Below are 20621 nucleotides of genomic sequence, written 5' to 3'. Positions count from 1 at the left end.
GGTCAGCGCAAAAAAAGGAGGCGTGTTCCGGCGCAAACAATCCTGGTGCTATTTTGCTGTTCCATTAAACAATTGCGCCACTGACCAGAAAAAAACCTAAAGTCAGTGGGCGCGTTGCGCATTGTTCATTATGCTATTTTAAGGGCGCATGCTTGACCATAATGTATAGCGTGCCAACGCGCATACACTTTGCTCATGTAATCTACACAGATGCAACAGTTATTTTTCCAAATCATAAATGGTTACACTAAAAAAATTGTAACACATGAGATGACGGAAATCATTGTGGTGTGCCACGAAGATGTGAAAAAATAGGCATAAATCTAGCTTACAAATTACAGGCTAATTGTAGTAATTAAGGATCAGACCTGTTTGCCCAATAGTGGCAAGACATATATGTATATAAGGACATCTGACAAATTGGTTTGTCCGTCAAGAACCCAGGAAAAAAAAATCGACTGAAAAAACTGAAAAAAAGACTGAAAAACACACTGAAAGAAAAAAAAAAGACTGTGAAATCACCTTTACCATAATGTAAGTACATTAAAAACCTTAGTCTTCAACTTACCAGTTAAGTTGAGCTTGCTCATATTTTTTTCTTTTGCACAGTGAGATGGAGTATGTCTTGGGACAAACGAAATTAGACGCCGGAGGGAGAGGGTATACCGGCCCAGACAGACCTATCTCTCCCTCAGTGAGGAGGAATGCAGGCTGTGACAGACATCTGCCATCTCCTGGCAGATGAGTTGGGGACTGATGCACAATGTCCCTATGCCTTCCCCGTGGCAGTAAAGGTTACAGCGGCATTGCATTTCTATGCATCTGGGTCGTTCCAGCACCCCCTTAGCTCCATTGGAGGGCATTTCACAAATCTGCCATAAGTGTTCGGCTGTACATGCAGTTACATCAGGTCTAGTCCGACATGCTGGGGAATACATCAAATTCCCCGTCACACCTGACAACCAGGGAAAGAGCAAAGCAGGCATTTTGTGCGAAGTATGGGTTCCCTGGTGTCCTTGGTGTTATAGACTGCACCCATGTGCAGCTACGTACCCCATCAGAAAACGCACTTGTATACATCAACCGCAAGGGAACCTATTCAATCAACGTACAAGTCATTTGCGATGCTTATAGTAAAATCACCCATGTCTTTGCGAATTATCCTGGCTCGAGCCACGACTCATTCATACTGGCAAACTCTACCATTCCTGCCATCTTTGAGGGAATCCCCCGTTGGATGGGTGGCTGTTAGGGGACAACGGGTATCCGTTAAAGACATGGCTGATGGACACCATATTTGATGCCAGCAACAATTCGTGAAATGCAGTTTAATAGAAAACACACACAAAACACACTGTGTAATTGAACGAACGTTCGGCATACTGAAAAATGCGCTTCAGGTGTTTGGATAGATCAGGAGGCACTTTACAGTACAGTCCTCAAAAGGTCGCAGCATTCCTTTGTGGCGTGTTGTGTTTTTACACAACATTTCCATAAATCAGGTTGTGTTGTTGACATAGATGAAGAAATATTAGAGGACTTAAGGAGACGTGATGGTGAACTGCATGTGGCGATGCCACTTAACCCAAATGCCCCCAGCAGCAGCACGGGAGAGGAGAGCTTATATGACAGAAGAAAAGAACTGCTGCATCGCTATAGTGAGGTAAGCAAATTTATCTCGGTCTAATGTTATACTACATTGCAAAAATATAACCATACTCGTGATTCAGAGAGAGAACGAGTCCAAAACATTCAAAAGTATTTATTTTGTGAAATTTCTTTGTATTTTGTCAAAAAGAAAAAATCAATAGCAAACATAATTGATAAAAAAAAAAAAATACAAATGGAAAATGAGGTTAAAAATATTTAAACAGAAAAAGTTTATTTCTTTTTCCCTCCTCTGGTAGTTTTGCGACGCGCGCCACGGCGGGATCGGACACCTGAGGGTCCGGGAATGGCATTGCGCGATGTGCGCCTGGTGGAACGGGTGGATGGAGATAGAGTGGGGGAAGGAGGAAGAGGCACAACAGGAGGTGGTGGTGCGCTTGAAGGGCCACGCTCCATGGCTGCAGCAATCCTCTCCAGGCTTGAGGAGATGCGCCCGAGAGGCCGCAGCAACATCGCCATCCGGTCAAGACAGCCATTCACACTTTGCCGCATCCCAGACAGCTCCCGCTCCAGCATTTCAAATCCGGTTTGCTGGAGCTGCAGGAAGGGGTGGTCCTCCGGTCTAGCAATGCTGCCACGGCGTGTAGTGGGTCTGGACCTTGATGGTTGCGCTGTTCCCTCCTCAGATGGCCCGTGCGCACAGCTCGCGAGGCCAGGGTCTTCCTGCGAAGCTGTTACATTGTTTTTCTTTATTGTGTGGCTGCGTTAAATGTTTTTTCATGTAAATAACGATTAAAATATTTTCATAAGAAACCTTGTATGTGAATTTTGTGTACCTTGGGGTTGGACTGCTTGCGTTTCTGATTGGGTGCCGATTTCAAAAACCCCCAAATCCTTCAACGCTTTCAGCGGTGAGGGTGGACGCAGCGATGTCCTCTGCTGGCGTCAGGTCCTGAGTAGAGGCAGATCCACCTCCCGTTACACGGCGTGCCCGATTGATGCTGGCAAGCTTGGACTTTCCCCGTCTTCTGATGTCATTGTAGCGCTTGCGGCACTGGTGCGACGTCCTAGGGATGCCAGCTGATGAAACAATTGTGGCTATTTCCTCCCACGCCTGTTTAACGGACGCTATTTTGGGTGGGTTTCTCCCATCCCCAGACAACACAACTTCTCTGTCTTTCACTGCTCTTACAAGAACATCAGTCTCCTTGGCTGTGAAACCGCTCCTGGCGTGCGCCTGGTAAATACGCCATAATAATAGCAATCCATAATGGAACTTGCGCACCTGCTTTTAAAGAGAATGTTGGATGACGCTCTGATTGGTTTATTTCACGTTACGCCCAAACCACACCTATGAATAATGAAGCTACTTCAGACCAACCCATTTTAGAATTGCGCCGGGCGCAAGAGCCATTTATCCCGCCGGGAAAATAGCAACAGCGCCGAGACCCGCCCACAAAGTTATTTGCGCTTTGCACTTTGACACTTGCGTTTCAGATCGTTAAAATAGGGCCCTCAGACTGCATGGGTTAAAGCTTATGGGTCTGTCACGTGATGAACGAATGACTCTATAAACCCGAAGACTCAAGAGATTAACTAATCAATTCTCTTTCCGGCTCAAGGCTGCATTTTGTTATGCTTATGGGTCTGTCACGTGATGAACGAATGACTCGATAAACCCTAAGACTCGAGATATGAACTAATCAATTCTCTTTCCGCCTCAGACTGCATTGACTGAAACAGGTGAACTACTAGTACCAGTACATAACCTATAGAATATTGCACATGTGCGCCTGAACGAATCACTCCCCGAGACGACTCATTTTTCCCGAGTCACATTAAAGATTTGTTCAAAATAAACAAATCGTTCAAGAACGACCCATCACTAATATGTTTCCATCAGCCATCCTCCCCAGCCTCAGGAGTCTAGAGAGACACTTGGCCCGGGATCCTCTACAAGCTGAAGAGTACTGTGCAGCGATTCGGAAGTTGGTGGAAGCAGGAGCAGTCAGGAGGATTGACCCAGGCAAAGCCTCAGCCACCAATGAGTTGTGGTACATACCGCATCACTTGGTAAGTCATAACGTGAAGAGTCGTTTAGTCTTCAACTGCTCTTTTCAATTCCAAGGCCGAAGCCTCAATGACACCCTCCTTCCTGGACCAACACTGACAGCCTCTCTTCTGGGAGTCTTATTACGTTTCAGGGAATATGCGGTGGCGGTTAGTGGAGACATCAGAGGCATGTTCCACCAGGTTTGACTCTTACCAGAAGACCAGGCCCTCCTCAGGTTCATCTGGAGGGACATGAAGCGTGATAACCCCCCTGAAGTCTTCCAGTGGCAGGTTCTACCATTTGGCACTGCATGCTCACTATGCTGTGCCTCCTTCGCCCTCCAGAGGCATGCGAGAGATCAAGGCGGGCCAGGGGAAGGAATCCAGCATTCGGTGGAGCACTGTTTTTATGTGGATAACTGCCTCCAGAGTGTGCACACCATGAATGAGGCCAAAGAACTGGTGGACCGACTCAGGGAGGTACTAGAGTCTGGAGGATTTGAGCTCAGACAGTGGGCCTGCAACATACCTGATGTGCTCCGACATCTACCTGCAGAGGCAAAATCCAACAGCACAGAGCGATGGCTTTCCCACGATGAACCTAGCCTGTCTGAACCAGCCCTCTGACTCAGCTGGAACTGGAGATTAGACACATTAGGTTACAAGAGCCGACCTCTGGAGTATGAGGCACTGACGATGAGAAATGTCTACAAGGTACTGGCCCGACAATATGATCCTCTGGGATTTATTGCACCTTACACGACTCGCGCCAAGCTCATCGTCCAGACCATGTGGGACAAGCCTCGTGACTGGGATGACCCATGTGAAAGTGACATACAGCCAAGTATGGTGACCCATACTCAGAATTCATGCTCTACATTTAACCCATCCAAAGTGCACACACACAGCAGTGAACACACACACATTGCTGTGGCACCCGGGGAGCAGTTGGGGGTTCGGTGCCTTGCTCAAGAGCACCTCAATCATGGTATTGCTGGCCCGAGACTCGAACCCACAACCTTAGGGTTAGGAGTCAAACTCTCTAACCACTAGGCCATGACTTCCCCAACCTGCAAGATCCCTTAAGGGTTTATGGCTCAGTCTCCTACCTCAGGACAGAAGATGTTCAGGGACGAGTCCATCTAGTCCATCCATTCTTGGCAGAATTAGCTGTACCTAATCACTGGAGCCAAGGGCCATCTTTCCTCTGCAAGGGACCTGCTGAATGGCCATCCTCACCTGGAGAGATCCCAGAACAGGATATCACAGAGTATAAGAAGGTGACTTCATATGGAGTGATATCAAGAGCTGACAGACAGGAGGCCCATGGAGGGCAGCTATACCTGTCCTGGAAGGATATGGTTGAGGCTGCAGTGCAGAAGGTGCATGGGACTGCGAACCAAGATGAGCCCTTTACTGCAGAGTACTATCGTCAGGCAGAGAAGAAAATCTTTCAGAGAATTCAATCTGAATGCTTTCCAGTAAAGTTGCGCCATCTTAAAGCAGGAAAGGCTGTGCTTCGAAGTAGTCGTCTCCTTACCCTATCCCCGGAGCTGGACCCTGATGAAGGAATTATACGGGTGGGAGGGAGACTCCAACGGACCGAATGGTTAGACCATGCCTTTAAACATCCCATTGTCCTGGACCCCTTGCATCCCGCAACGAAACTCCTTATCCAAGACTATGAAGTTCGGCTCTGTCATCCGGCTCCAGAGCGAGTAGTCACAGAGATGCGCCGGACATTTTGAATCCTCCATGGAAGGGAGGCCATCAGGAGGGTGCAAACCCAATGTCAGGAGTGCCAGAATTGGAAATCTAAGCCTTCGCTCCCAAAGATGGCTGATCTACCCATGGCCCGTCTGCGTCTATACAAGCTGGCGTTCTACTCCACTGGTGACGATTGCTTCAGACCTCTTCAAGTGAACCTAGGACGATGTTCAGAAAAAAGGTGGGGCATATTTATAAATGCCTTACAACTCGGGCAGTGCACCTGGACCTCCTGCACGCTATGGATTCTGACTCCTTCTTAATGAGCCTCAGACGGTTCATTGCACACTGTGGGAGTCCAGCAGAGCTCTATTCAGACCAGGGCACAAACTTTAACACTCTGGATTTGATCCCCGCGTATATGCGTGTTGAGGCATTTTCTCCTGATAACCCCGAAAAAGAACTTAAATTACACTTACAGTTTTGATCGTACAGATAAGAGCAATACATCAATCGAATCTGTAAAGGGTTTACTTTTATTTGTATCCACACATGATAACAACAAAACTTTGTGCATTTATAAAATAAAGAAAACCAGCAAGGTGCGCTCTCTGCAGCCTTGGTCTGCGGTGATCTTCTTTTAGAAACGCGTCATTAAAATGAACTGTAACTCAGCAAATACTTAACACAGAGACATGAGAGATATATCTATAGAAAGCTTGATATGTCTACTTTTAAACTAAGCAAGTGCTACCAAAACCACATATTCTGTGATGAAGTAATCCATATGAAAACTACGCGATGTCTGTCTTTCACGTCTCCCTTCATTATATCTAATGCGACCACACCCATGCGCTGAACGCGGTATTGATATTTTAATGTTCCACGTGAAGCTCGCAGCTTGTAAACGCCCATAGAGAAAACAAAGCAGTTAGCTTCGCGCTGAGAAGAATAAAACATAATTCACCCCAAGAAGATACGCTGAGGATTACCTCAGGATTTGAGTTTTGAATTTCCTCAGAAAAAAGAATGAAGCGCTTTATCCAGCAGAGATCATAAACATGAGTAAGTCTTTTTTTTTAATTTATATACTTGTATTAGGTTTCACATAATTCCTGACTAAATGTATAATCAAGTGAAACATTATGAAGTTTCATTTACATCATCTAAATGTTCTACTGTACTACTATCAGAGACCATCACAATAATGTTAATAATGCAGTTTATCATTTAGTTTATTTGAGCGCACATAAACAATATACACTTTGGAAATGCTAGTTATGTGATGTTCATTTATATATTTCAACATTACACAATATCAGTCAATACCAGTTTGCTAAAGCAGTAATATTGTGAAATATTTTTACTATTTAAAATAACTGCTTTCTATTTGAATATATTTTACAATTTAATTTATTCCTGTGATCAAAGCAAAATTTTCAGCATCCAGTCTTGCTGTTTTTTCAATTTATCAAAAAAATCGGAAAAAAATATTCTCAGCTCTTTTCAACATTAATAATAATAATAATAATAACAATATTTTTTATTTTATTTTTTTTGAGTAGCAAATCAGAATATTAGAATGATTTCTGAAGGATCGTGTGACTGGAGTAATGATGCTAAAAATTCAGCTTTGATTGTTCCTTATAAACTGTTTAACTGCACTTATTATTTTGTGGGATAATTAAATATATTCTAAACAAACTACAAACATAAAAATATATACATTTATTTTGTCCTCACATTCTTTCTTGTAACTCTTCCCTCTTAGTCACACACCTGGCTGAAAGGCTCATTATGCAGCTCATTATGCGGGTCTTTGTCTTCTCAGGTGTAAATCACACAAATATTCTTTATAGATGACGCCTACTCGCATATGCCCTTTACAAACAAAAAGTGTCTTAGAAAATTTAAATCAATCTATTGTTTTCTGTGAGTGAGTGAGTAAAAAAGATGATTTTCACATAATTTTGAAGCAAAAATTCTAGGCTACAAGTTCCAGGTTTGACAGTCTTGTGAACAAATGTTGTGTATTTGTTTTATGACCTTATTTCAGTGACTTTTAGTTTTTCACTAACCACACATAAACGTTGTTTTCTCAAAAACACAATCATGTACATACATGCTATTTACATATTATTGTAGCCCAGTTTGTACTGAATACAGTGTTTTCAGACCTTAGCCATATATATGTTTAGAAGCAACTGAAAAAAACACAAAACTCAGGGCATGTCAAAACTTCTCCAGGCCCCCAAAACCCCCTAGACCTCGCTACAACTGTTGTGGTAAGTAGCTGTATATTGTAATGTAAAATTTTCTTGTTAAATTTGTCTTCTCTTTTCATCTTCAGACAGTTGATGGTTTGATCTTGGAGATGCCAACAGATAAACAAGATGCTTACCGTATGCTGTCTAGGTGCATTTTCATTTTTTGTTGTCTTAATGCACTGACTTTAATGTGTTTTTTGCACTGATGCAGAACCTGAAATATATCAAAATGAATGTATTTCAGGTTGAGTGGTAAGGAGCGTAGCGTCTTTACAGGTGTTGCTATTGTGCTTTGCCATGACAGGAGTGGTAGTTTAATGTATTTATTTTTACAATAAAAGTCTTATATTTGTAAAATAGACAGATCATTTTAAAGATTATTTATTCTTCTTTGCAGGTTCAGCTACAGACTACAAAGTGGTTGATTTTTATGAAGAGACAAAAGTTAAATTTGCAGAGTTATCTGATGAGATGCTCTGAGAATACATCAACAGTGGCGAGCCCATGTGAGTTTGTGTGCATTGATTTTCATATGCTAAATGCATTGCAAGTGGTGATCACTTGTGATCACAAGTAAATTTAAACTAGTTGAACCTGTGGAATTTGGACCTTGGTGGATCTGGTCATTTTTGTGTTTGCCTTGACAATGTTGAAAATGACATGAGGAAAATTCAACAAAGTATATGTTTGAGTAAGGGTCCACTTTGAGTAAATAAATCCATTTTCTGTTCAGTATCTGGTCAATGATGAGACTGACAGATTTATCTGTGCTTGACAGGGACATGGCTGGTGTATACGGGATCCAGACTTTGGGTGGCATGTTGGTGGAGTATGTGCGAGGCGATTTTCTTAACCTGGTAGGCTTTTAACAGCCCACCTGAAATTCCCACCCACAAGATCTAACGGGACTCAGATGAGGCTTGGACTCTGGTTAACAGCCTGTCTGAAGGTGCCATAAATCGGGAGGTTGAGCTATTGGAAAATGGTAAAGATGGCAGTCGGACATCCATGCAAGAACTGAATGTGATTGTGTCAAGTGCAGCAGACAGGACTTGCCCCACAGTATCATCAGCTTACTGGATGGGTTTAAAGTTTGAAAGGTAGTAATGATTAGGTTCTTTAAGAAATAGTTCACATACACAAAAAAAGTAAATTCTGGCATTATTTACACATGCTCATGTCGTCAAACCTGTATTTTTATTTTTTCTGTTGCACACAAAAGGAGAAGTTTTAAAGAATGTTCATACAGCTTCTATCTGTGCAACAATAGTTCACAGTTACTATGGGCTTTAAACTCTAGAAAAAAAAAAAGACAGTTGTTATGACTTGTGCATTATAGTGCATGTGTCAGTTATGCCAGAGTGCAATTTTGATGAAAATAATAACAACAACAAAAAAAATCTCATTGTGTTCATCAAAATTAAAGGCATATAGGTTTAGACTTACACATGAGCAAGTAAATAACGACAGCTTTTTCACTTTTGGGTGAACTACAACTTTAATATTTAAATTAATTTAGGTATTATGCTGTCAATGCATTCATTTACACATAAAGCATTAAAAACAAATGGTTTGCATGATTTATCAATAGGGATATGTGTGGTAACTGTTCTGCAATGCATTTGTTTATCAGACTTTATTCACATCACATTCGCATCCAAACTGAAGGTGTTTGATGTATTGAACAGCTCTGACAGTCTGACATTAGAAGAGGTAGCTGGCCAAATCAACGCCTCTGTTTTAGGCACTGAGAGGCTTCTGGGAGTTGCTGTCTCCTTAGGGCTTCTAGAAAGGGTCACACAGCAAAATACCAGTGGTAAGATTAAAGCACTGGCGTTTTACTCACATAGATGGTGTTACTGTCGCAGATGCATGTGGTTTCCTTACATGTGAGATCGGAAACCTCTAAGCACATTGTCCATTTATAACTTACAAGCACTTTCTCTGTTCATTGACTCAAGGCACTCACATACATGCATTTCCTCCTACTGATTGTTTATTACATTTTCTCTTCATTGTCATGTCTGGAGGTGGATTGTGAATGTAACATTGTTTATTGTTTGTTGCAGTGTATAGAAATACAGAACAGGCCAGTCACTTCCTGGTATCAGACAGCCCAGAGACTGCATGGATACATTCTCCAGTGCAATGATATGGTGTGGCCTCTCTTCAGTCATCTAAAGAATGCTGTCAGGGAGGGCACCAGCCAACATGAATAAGCTTTTGGGAAGAATAATGAGGATGTGTTTCAGGTAAACATGTGTCTGCTTATATCACCTGTGGTTCATGCATTTTCTGTGGTTTCATGCAAGTTTCTGACATTCTAGTACTAAGCAGAACTGTTTTGTTGTTTTCTAGGATGCCTAAAGTAAAGATGAATTTAAGAAACGATTAATGGATGCAATGCCCAGCATTACAAGGTTGACTGGAAAAAATGTGGCAACAGCATTTGATCCCTCTCCTTATAAAACAGCCTGTGACATTGGAGGTATATGATTTTCCCCTCAAAAATAGAGACAGATGGTACATTAAAGGCTATTAATTTGTTCATTTTTTAGGTAATCAAATTTAAAAAAAATTAAATCGACTGAAATGTAAAATTAATGTGTTAAATGGACAGGCCTAATATATCAGGTCAATTTCAAAGTAAATTTTAAAATCAGAAAAATAAAAAAATGAAAATAAATGTTTGTTTAATTCAAATGTGAATTAAAGAAAAAAATATCACAGAACATATTCTCTCATCTTTTTTTCTAACGTTCAGGATTATTCAACATTCCCCACTCATGAAAAAACTGTGATGTAAAAAAAAAAAAAAAATTAGATCAAAACACTGCACTGCTGACTTCCCATTGAGACGTGCATGAGTGACCGCGAGAGCTTAAAGATAAGATGTGCAGAAACCACTGTCCCACTGCTGTCTTGCATAATTTGAGATTTCACTAGAGCATAGTGCATGCATATTTTAATTTGAAAAAGGAGTTGCAAGCTTGAATGCAATTTATATATGCTTCTAATTACAAGTTCTCTCAGGTGCTTTTCATGCCAAAGACATCTGTATTTATCCTGTTTATTCTCTTTACCCACTTTGACCTAAATTTAGAGCTAGAGTTTATTTTTCACACTGACAAAATGGTTAACAACCTTAAAGGGTTAAGGGTTTCATTTCTGTGACACATATAGTCCCGCCTCATGCGTCTTATATTTCTGAACATCATCACAACCGTTTTACGTTATGTAGTACAACTATATTCTGGATTTATTTTAAATTGGTACACTTAGGCCTGATTTTATCATGAAATAAAAATATACCACCAGATATAAAAAAATAAAAAATAAACACCTGATATAAAAACATATGCCAGATTGATTTCTGAAGTATCATGTGACACTGAAGACTGCTGAATGGCTGCTGAAATTCAGTTTGACCATCACAGGAATAAATTACATTTTAAAATTTAATTAATTTATTTAAAACTGTTGTAATAATATTTCACAAGAGTATTACTGTTTTTACTGTATTTTTGATCAAATACAATTAATGTAGCTTTTTAGAGCATATGAGACTTTTGAAAAACATAAAAAAATTGATATGAAACGTTATATGAACATTTATATGATATTTACCTATTGGTTACCATTGATAAAGCGCTAATTGTCAGAGATTTTAACATTCATGCTGATAATACAAATGATGCATTAGGACTTGCATTTACTGACCTAATAAACTGTTTTGGAGTCAAGCAAAATGTCACCAGGTCCACTCATCGTTTTAACCATACGCTAGATTTAATTATATTGCATTGAATCGATCTTACTGATATCGTACCTCAAAGTGATAATGTTACTGACCATTTCCTTGTATCGTGCATTTTGCGTATTACTGATATTAACTATATGGCTCTGCTTTATCGGCCGGGCAGAACTATTGTTCCAGCCACCAAAGACAGATTCACAAATAACCTGCCTGATTTAGCTCAACTGCTCTGTGTACCCATAAATACACATGAACTAGACGAAATGACTGGCAACATGGGCACTATCTTCTCTAATACATTAGAAGCTGTAGCCCCCATCAAATTGAAAAATTTTAGAGAAAAACATACTGTGCCATGGTACAGCAGTAATACCCACTCTCTCAAGAAAGAAACTCGTAGACTTGAGCGCAAATGGAGAAAAACTAACTTGGAAGTTTTTAGAATAGCGTGGAAAAACAGTATGTCCAGCTATAGACAGGCTCTAAAAACTGCCAGGGCCGAGCATATCCACAAACTCATAGAAAACAACCAAAACAATCCAAGGTTCCCTTTCGAAAGGGAACTCCACGCTGCGTCCTCTAGAGGGCGCTATGGGAACGCTGTCAGCGTTGCCAGTGCCTGAAGCATGAATGAAAAAAAACGACAATGAACTTGACATTGGCAGGCGGAAGCCTATGACGTAAGCTAATGAGCGACTGCGGATATAAAAGGACACTTGTAGAACGCATCACCCTCTTTTTTGTCTTCAAGCCTTGTGTACTAAGCATGTGCGTTTGACTCACGAGGGAGTAGGATGCGCTCACTGTTGCATTCGCGGAACAACTAGAGCAGAGGTCTGTACTCGAGTTTTTGCCAGCGTTTGCACGAGCGCGTTCGCCTCTCGTTGGAGTTGAACAAGCTTAATGCGATGCCTTCGCGGCGGTTTCTGTTCTCGCCTGATTCTTGAGGGAATTATGTGTTTGATCAGAATGTACGGCTCTCAGGGGAGATAGCCACGCTGCGACAGGTGATTGCATTGAGAATGCCTGATTCTTTGAAAAGTTAGCGCCTCTTCCCCGCGTTTCGGGTCTCGCGGCTGCCGAGGCAGTTAATCAGGCCGATCACGGGTATTGTAGGCGGGGCATGGAAGGAATCTGACGTAGAATGCTTTTTCTTCCAGAATTCCTTTTGTATATATTTTTAGAATAGGAACGGTGTATAATGTGGGTTATCTACATTTTTGGTGAAGGAGGCTCCTGACTTGGAAAAAAAAAAAAAAAAAAAGGCAAGTTTCTTTTGAGTTGTTAGGCTCTTGTTTGAGCCTCCTCTGAGCCTCCTCATCTTCTCAGCCCAGGTGTGAGGCTCTCTGTGAGCCTCCCTGATCAGCGGTTCTTGAGGGGGCTAGGCTGAGATCACAGTTCCTGGTTCTCTCAACGGAGCTCTGTGGAGCCGCTTAGACAGAACTAGTATGTAGGCTCTATGTGAGCCTCACTAACTGCGTCTAGCACTGAGTAGTCAGGTCCTCTCTCGTTTAGAGAAATGTACGTTGAGACCTCCACTCTTAAGAGCTCCTCAACTAGGTGGGTGTTGGTAGGCTTCCTCTCATTTAATAGTGTTATCCTGCTGAAGCCTCCGCTCTCCATAGCTCCGCTTAGAAAGCACTATTGGTTTGTAGGCTACTTTTTTGTGAGCCTAACTAACTGTCTTTAGCTCTGAGTGTTGTCAGGCCTCCTCTCGCTCCTGAGGGTCGTCATGCTGAGGCCTCCACTCTTAAGAGCTTCTCTAAGAGGGTTGAGTGCTTGGCTTCCTCTCATTTTAGAGTGTCATCCTGCTGAAGCCTTCACTCTTAAGAGCTCCGTCATGGGCAGTGATTGCGTTTGTAGGCTCCTTCTTTGAGCCTCGCTTACTGCCTCCGGCGCTGAGTGTAGCCAGGTCTCCTCTCGCTTTAGAGAGTCGTTATGCTGAGACCTCCACTCTTAAGAGCTCCCCTGCCAGGGTTGAGCGTTGTAGGTTTCCTCTCGTTTTAGAGAGTCATCCTGCTGAAGCCTCCGCTCCCCAGAGCTCCACCTAGGCAGTATAGGGGTGTAGGCTCTTCTACTGAGCCTCACTAACTGCCTTTGACGCTGAGTATGGCTAGGTCTCCTCTCGTTTTAGAGAGTCGTTATGCTGAGGCCTCCACTCTTAAGAGCTCAAACCAGGATTGAGTGTGTAGGTTTCGTCTCATTTAAGAGAGTCATTCTGCTGAAGCCTCCACTCTCCATAGCTCCGCTTGGACAGTACTTTTTGTAGGTAGGCTCCTCTTATTTGGGGAGCCTTGCTAACTGTCTCTAGCGCTGAGTGTAGTCAGGTCTCCTCTCGTTCTAGAGAGCCGTCATGCTGAGGCCTCCACTCTTAAGAGCTTCTCTAGGAGGGTTGAGTGTTAGGCTTCCTCTCGTTTAAGAGAGTCATTCTGCTGAAGCCTCCACTCCCCATAGCTCCGCTTGGACAGTAATTTTTGTAGGTAGGCTCCTCTTCTTTGGGGAGCCTCACTAACTGTCTTAAGCGCTGAGTGTAGTCAGGTCTCCTCTCGTTTTAGAGAGTCGTCATGCTGAGGCCTCCACTCTTAAGAGCTTCTCTAGGAGGGGTGAGTGTTAGGCTTTCTCTCGTTTAAGAGAGCCATCCTGCTGAAGCCTTCGCTCTTTAGAGCTCCGTCAGGGGCAGTGATGTGAGTTTGTAGGCTCTTTTTTGAGCCTCGCTTACTGCCTCTGGCGCTGAGTGTAGCCAGGTCTCCTCTCACTTTAGAGAGTCGTTATTTTGAGGCCTCCACTCTTAAGAGCTCCCCTGCCAGGGTTGAGCGTTGTAGGTTTCCTCTCATTTTAGAGAGTCATTCTGCAGAAGCCTCCACTCCCCAGAGCTCCGCCTAGGCAGTATAGGGGTGTAGGCTCTTCTACTGAGCCTCACTAACTGCCTTTGATGCTGAATGTGGCTAGGTCTCCTCTCGTTTTAGAGAGTCGCTATGCTGAGGCCTCCACTCTTAAGAGCTCAAACTAGGATTGAGTGTAGGTTTCCTCTCATTTAAGAGAGTCATTCTGCTGAAGCCTCCACTCTCCATAGCTCCGCTTGGACAGTAATATTGGTTGGTAGGCTCCTCTTCTTGGGGAGCCTCGCTAACTGTCTCTAGCGCTGAGTGTAGTCAGGTCTCCTCTCGTTTCAGAGAGTCGTCATGCTGAGGCCTCCACTCTTAAGAGCTTCTCTAAGAGGGTTGAGTGTTAGGCTTCCTCTCGTTTAAGAGAGTCATCCTGCTGAAGCCTTCGCTCTTTAGAGCTCCATCAGGGGCAGTGATATGAGTTTGTAGGCTCATTTTGAGCCTCACTTACTGCCTCTGGCGCTGAGTGTAGCCAGGTCTCCTCTCACTTTAGAGAGTCGTTATGCTGAGGCCTCCACTCTTAAGAGCTCCCCTGCCAGGGTTGAGCGTTAGGCTTCCTCTCGTTTAAGAGAGTCATTCTGCTGAAGCCTCCGCTCCCCAGAGCTCCACCTAGGCAGTATAGGGGTGTAGGCTCTTCTACTGAGCCTCACTAACTGCCTTTGACGCTGAGTGTGGCTAGGTCTCCTCTCGTTTTAGAGAGTCGTTATGCTGAGGCCTCCACTCTTAAGAGCTCAAACCAGGATTGAGTGTGTAGGTTTCGTCTCATTTAAGAGAGTCATTCTGCTGAAGCCATCACTCTCCATAGCTCCGCTTGGACAGTACTTTTTGTAGGTAGGCTCCTCTTCTTTGGGGAGCCTCACTAACTGTCTCTAGTGCTGAGTGTAGTCAGGTCTCCTCTCGTTCTAGAGAGTCGTCATGCTGAGGCCTCCACTCTTAAGAGCTTCTCTAGGAGGGTTGAGTGTTAGACTTCCTCTCGTTTAAGAGAGTCATCCTGCTGAAGCCTTCGCTCTTTAGAGCTCCATCAGGGGCAGTTATATGAGTTTGTAGGCTCTTTTTTGAGCCTCGCTTACTGCCTCTGGCGCTGAGTGTAGCCAGGTCTCCTCTCACTTTAGAGAGTCGTTTTGTTGAGGCCTCCACTCTTAAGAGCTCCCCTGCAAGGGTTGAGCGTTGTAGGTTTCCTCTCGTTTTAGAGAGTCATTCTGCGGAAGCCTCCGCTCCCCAGAACTCCGCCTAGGCAGTATAGGGGTGTAGGCTCCTCTACTGAGCCTCACTAACTGCCTTTGACGCTGAATGTGGCTAGGTCTCCTCTCGTTTTAGAGAGTCGCTATGCTGAGGCCTCCACTCTTAAGAGCTCAAACTAGGATTGAGTGTGTAGGTTTCCTCTCATTTAAGAGAGTCATTCTGCTGAAGCCTCCACTCTCCATAGCTCCGCTTGGACAGTAATATTGGTTGGTAGGCTTCTCTTCTTTGGGGAGCCTCGCTAACTGTCTCTAGCGCTGAGTGTAGTTAGGTCTCCTCTCGTTTTAGAGAGTCGTCATGCTGAGGCCTCCACTCTTAAGGGCTTCTCTAAGAGGGTTGAGTGTTAGGCTTCCTCTCATTTAAGAGAGTCATCCTGCTGAAGCCTTCGCTCTTTAGAGCTCCATCAGGGGCAGTGATATGAGTTTGAGGCTCTTTTTGAGCCTCGCTTACTGCCTCCGGCGCTGAGTGTAGTCAGGTCTCCTCTCGTTCTAGAGAGTCGTCATGCTGAGGCCTCCACTCTTAAGAGCTTCTCTAAGATGGTTGAGTGTTAGGCTTCCTCTCGTTTAAGAGAGTCATCCTGCTGAAGCCTTCGCTCTTCAGAGCTCCACCTAGGCAGTAGAGACCTCACTACTGCCTTTGAGGTTGAGTGTGGCTAGGCTGAGGCTTCCACTCTTAAGAGCTCCCCTACCAGGATTGAGCATGGTAGGTTTCCTCTCATGCAGAGAGTCATTCTGCTGGAGTCTACGCTCTCCTTAGCTCCGCTTGGACTGTAATATTGGTAGGTAGGCTCTTCTTTTGTGGGCCTCGCCAACTGTCTTTAGCGCTGAGTGTTGTCAGGCCTCCTCTCACTCTAGAGAGTTGTCATGCTCAGGCCTCCACTCTTAGGAGCTTCTCTAAGAGGGTTGAGCATGGTAGGCTTCCTCTCATTTTGAGAGTCATTCTGCTGGAGCCGCCGCTCCCCAGAGCTCTGCTAAAACAGTACTATTGGTATGTAGGCTCCTTTTTTCTGTGAGCCTCGCTGACTGTCTTTAGCACTGAGTGTTGTCAGGCTGTTATGCTGAGGCCTCCACTCTTAAGAGCTCCCCTGCAGGGTTGAGCGTCGTAGCTTTCCTCTCGTTTTAGAGAGTCAACTTGCTGAAGCCTCCGCTCCCCAGAGCTCCGCCTAGGCAGTAGTCACTACCTGCCACTGGCGTGGAGTGTAGCTGGGTCTCCTCTCGCTTTAGAGATTCGTAAATACTGAGACCTCCACTCTTAGAGCTCCAGACTTGGACGGTGAGTTAGTCTATGATGATTGAGCGTGAGCCTGCACGTAAAGCCTAGCGTTTCGCTAGTAGGGATGCTGTTCCTAAAGTCCTGACTTGGGGAAATGGTTACCTAGGCACTTTTCCCTCAGCATGGCGGTGTTGGTATACCGTTCCCATAGCGCCCTCTAGAGGACGCAGCGTGGAGTTCCCTTTCAAAAGGGAACGTCTCAGGTTACGCATGTAACCATGGTTCCCTGAGAATAGGGAACGAGACGCTGCGTCTCTGTGCTATGCTTCGGAATCATGCCGTGTCTCCTCAGACAAAAAAGAGGGTGATGCGTTCTACAAGTGCCCTTTTATATCCGCAGTCGCTCATTAGCTTACGTCATAGGCTTCCGCCTGCCAATGTCAAGTTCATTGTCGTTTTTTCATTCATGCTTCAGGCACTGGCAACGCTGACAGCGTTCCCATAGCGCCCTCTAGAGGACGCAGCGTCTCGTTCCCTATTCTCAGGGAACCATGGTTACATGCGTTAGATTCTAGTGAACTGGCAAATTACAGACCCATTTCAAATCTTCCATTTATCTCTAAAATTTCAGGCCCCACCATAGCACAGAAACTGCACTTGTTAAAATTACAAATAACTTGCTTCTTGCGTCAGACCAAGGGTGCATCTCATTGCTAGTTTTATTTGATCTTAATGCTGCGTTCGACACCATAGATCATGACATACTCATAGATAGATTACAAAACTATACAGGTATTCAAGGGCAGGCTTTAAGATGGTTTAGATCAGGGATCTCCAACCCTGCTCCTGGAGAGCTACCGTCCTGCAGGCTTCAGTTCCAACCCTGCTCCAACACACCTGTCTATAATTATCAAGTAGCCCTGAACACCTTGATTAGCTGCTTCAGGTGTGTTTGATTGGGGTTGGAGCTGAAATGTGTAGGACGGTAGCTCTCCAGGAGCAGGGTCGGAGACCACTGGTTTAGATCCTACCTGTCCGATCGCTACCACTTTGTTTATTTAAATGGGGAGTCATCTCATTTATCACCAGTAAAATATGGAGTGCCACAAGGATCTGTCCTAGGTCCTCTGCTATTTTCAATATACATGTTGCCCCTTGGTAATATCATTAGAAAATACGGGATTAGTTTCCACTGTTATGCTCATGATACTCAACTATATATCTCAAGGAGACCAGATGAAACTTCTAAATTATCTAAGCTAACAGAGTGTGTTAAAAATGTAAAAGATTGGATGACCAATAATTTTCTCCTATTAAATTCATATAAGACATACTATTAATAAGATATTACTTATCTTACAAGTACCAAAAAACAGTACACAGAATCTCTTGGATTAAAATTTGCAACTAGACGGATGTACTGTTACTTCCTCTACAGTCAAAAATCTGGGTGTTATAGTAGACAGCAACTTGTCTTTTGAAAATCATATTTCCCATGTTACAAAAATAGCATTCTTCCATCTTAGAAACATTGCCAAGCTACGTAACATGTTACCTGTTTCTGATGCAGAAAAGCTAATTCATGCATTCATGGCCTCTAGACTGGACTATTGTAATGCAGTGCTAGCTGGTTGTCCTGCATCCTCAATAAACAAGCTACAGGTAGTCCAAAATGCAGCAGCTATAGTCCTTACCTGGTCAAGAAAATATGATCATATTACCCCAATTTTACAATCTCTTCAATGGCTACCTATTAAGTTCTGTATCAGTTACAAAATATTATTATTTACTTATAAGGCCCTTAATGGTTTAGCTCCTGCGTACCTAACTAGTCTTCTACCATACAATCCATCACGCTCCCTAAGGTCACAAAACGCTGGACTTTTGGTAGTACCTAGGATAGCAAAGTCCACTAAAGGAGGTAGAGCTTTTTCGCATTTGGCACCCAAACTCTGGAATAGCCTTCCTGATAATGTTCGGGGTTCAGACACACTTTCTCTGTTTAAATCTAGATTAAAAACACATTTCTTTGGCCTAGCATTTAAATAATGCATCTCATAATTTTGGACTGCAGTTATATCTGATCAAATGCGCATTATAATTCTTTAGCTTGGGTTAAACTAATTAATTTTACTTGGAACAGCAGCTACACTAATTATGTCTCTATTTGTTTCTCTGTTTTGCCACAGGATTTACATACAAGCTCCAGTCTGGATTCAGAACACCTGAGAAGAGATGATGCCAACCCCTCAGAGGACCTCAGATGACGCCAACCCTGAAACAACATACAGAACTACAGTACCACATTTTCTCTAAGTTTGATTGCATCATATAATAATTGCTGTTAATTGTGTTCACCGTCTGTTTGATCACATCTTTAATTGATTTTTCCGTACATTTCTGCAATATGCACATAAACTGAGTCATCACTCCTAAATATTGTAGAAACTTAATTTTCTGTAAAGTTGCTTTGCAACGATTTGTATCGTAAAAAGCGCTATACAAATATACTTGAATTGAATTGAATTGAATATGATAAAGAATTTTGCAGTGTATTTGTTTCATATACTTGAAAATTTTGACTATTTTGTTCTCACTTTATTTCTTTTTCTTTCTTTCTTTTGAACAATAGGAGATTTCTTTAAAGATGACCTACCTAAAGCGGACCTGTATATTCTTGCACGAATCCTCATGATTGGTCTGATGAGAAACTTCATGTATTATTGAGTATACTGTCTAAAATGTGCACTCCAGGTAAGTGCTTTAAAAAATTAATTCTTAATATGTCAGCCTGATTCTGAAGTATCAAACTTTTGATGCCAAGGAGGAGATTATGCCAATGCAAATAGCCCTTTAGTGCCCCCTTGTGGTCCCTCTTCATCCCAGTTTGTAAACCCCTGGCCTGATTGATTCCTACAATATGAACTCTACCAGAATATACTTAACATTACTGGATCCTTGCAAGTATTTTAAATTGTGGACATCCCAAGGTCATAAAAAGTACTACTTCTTCTTTTTTTCTTTTTTTTTTAAATCGAGGTCAAGTGTTTAAATGTTTGGATTATGAATGTATTGCTACCAAACGTGTTGTGGGCTTCTGGTGTCTGAGATCTTCCTGGATGAGGAGAGGAAAAGGCCTAGCCGAGCCCTGTTGCAGGCCCTCAGTATGACAGAAGGAAAGCAGAGGATCACCACTGAATACAGGGACCTACTGGAGAAGCATGGCTTCACTGCCAAACACATCAAACACGCAGACAACCTGCTGGATGCCATGCTATTTTTGAAAGAAGATCCAAATGACAAAAGAACATTACTAGGCTGTTCTTCAGCATCCATTGAGACCGCAGAACTTGAGTGATATAATGACTACAGCATTTTGGAAACACTACAGTTGACTTATTCTAGTTCATTAACTGTAAAACATGTTTTAGCTATGTATTATAAAATATTATGAACGTTTCTGACCTAAAAGCTCAAAATAAGTATTTGTGCATGATTATTTTTAATTACAGAGACAGAGAATGTTGCATGTTTGTATATTAAATTAAATATGGTTTTGAATCAAATGACAGTGTTCTTTTAGCTAGTTTGTTATAGTGAGGAATGGGTTTGTAGTCATACAGGGAATGGATTCAAGGGCTATATATCATAACTATTAGGTTTTAAGTCAAAAGTCTAATCATACAGATGTATGATTCTTCAACACTGGTTTTGTATGTTGGTTTATAGTTCAAAACTTTTAGATTGGAATAATATGATACATCATCTAATCAATTAAAATCTTAGCTAACATAATATAATGCACTGTTAATTAAAAAAGTTATTAATAAGTTAATAGTTACAACATGTCATGAAAATGTAAATTCTGTAGCTGCTGTACACAGCGTTTACTGT

The 20621-nt window shown here is 42.7% G+C and overlaps 1 pseudogene; it reads left to right on the top strand.

The window, feature by feature from the left end:
- The first annotated feature begins 4356 nt into the window (after positions 1 to 4356).
- On the top strand, positions 4357 to 20518 carry LOC109070286 (annotated as a pseudogene).
- Positions 20519 to 20621: the final 103 nt, after the last annotated feature.

This window comes from Cyprinus carpio, chromosome A9 (assembly GCF_018340385.1).
Source record: "Cyprinus carpio isolate SPL01 chromosome A9, ASM1834038v1, whole genome shotgun sequence".
Lineage (NCBI taxonomy): Eukaryota > Metazoa > Chordata > Actinopteri > Cypriniformes > Cyprinidae > Cyprinus > Cyprinus carpio.
This window is presented reverse-complemented; position numbering and strand designations above follow the sequence as displayed.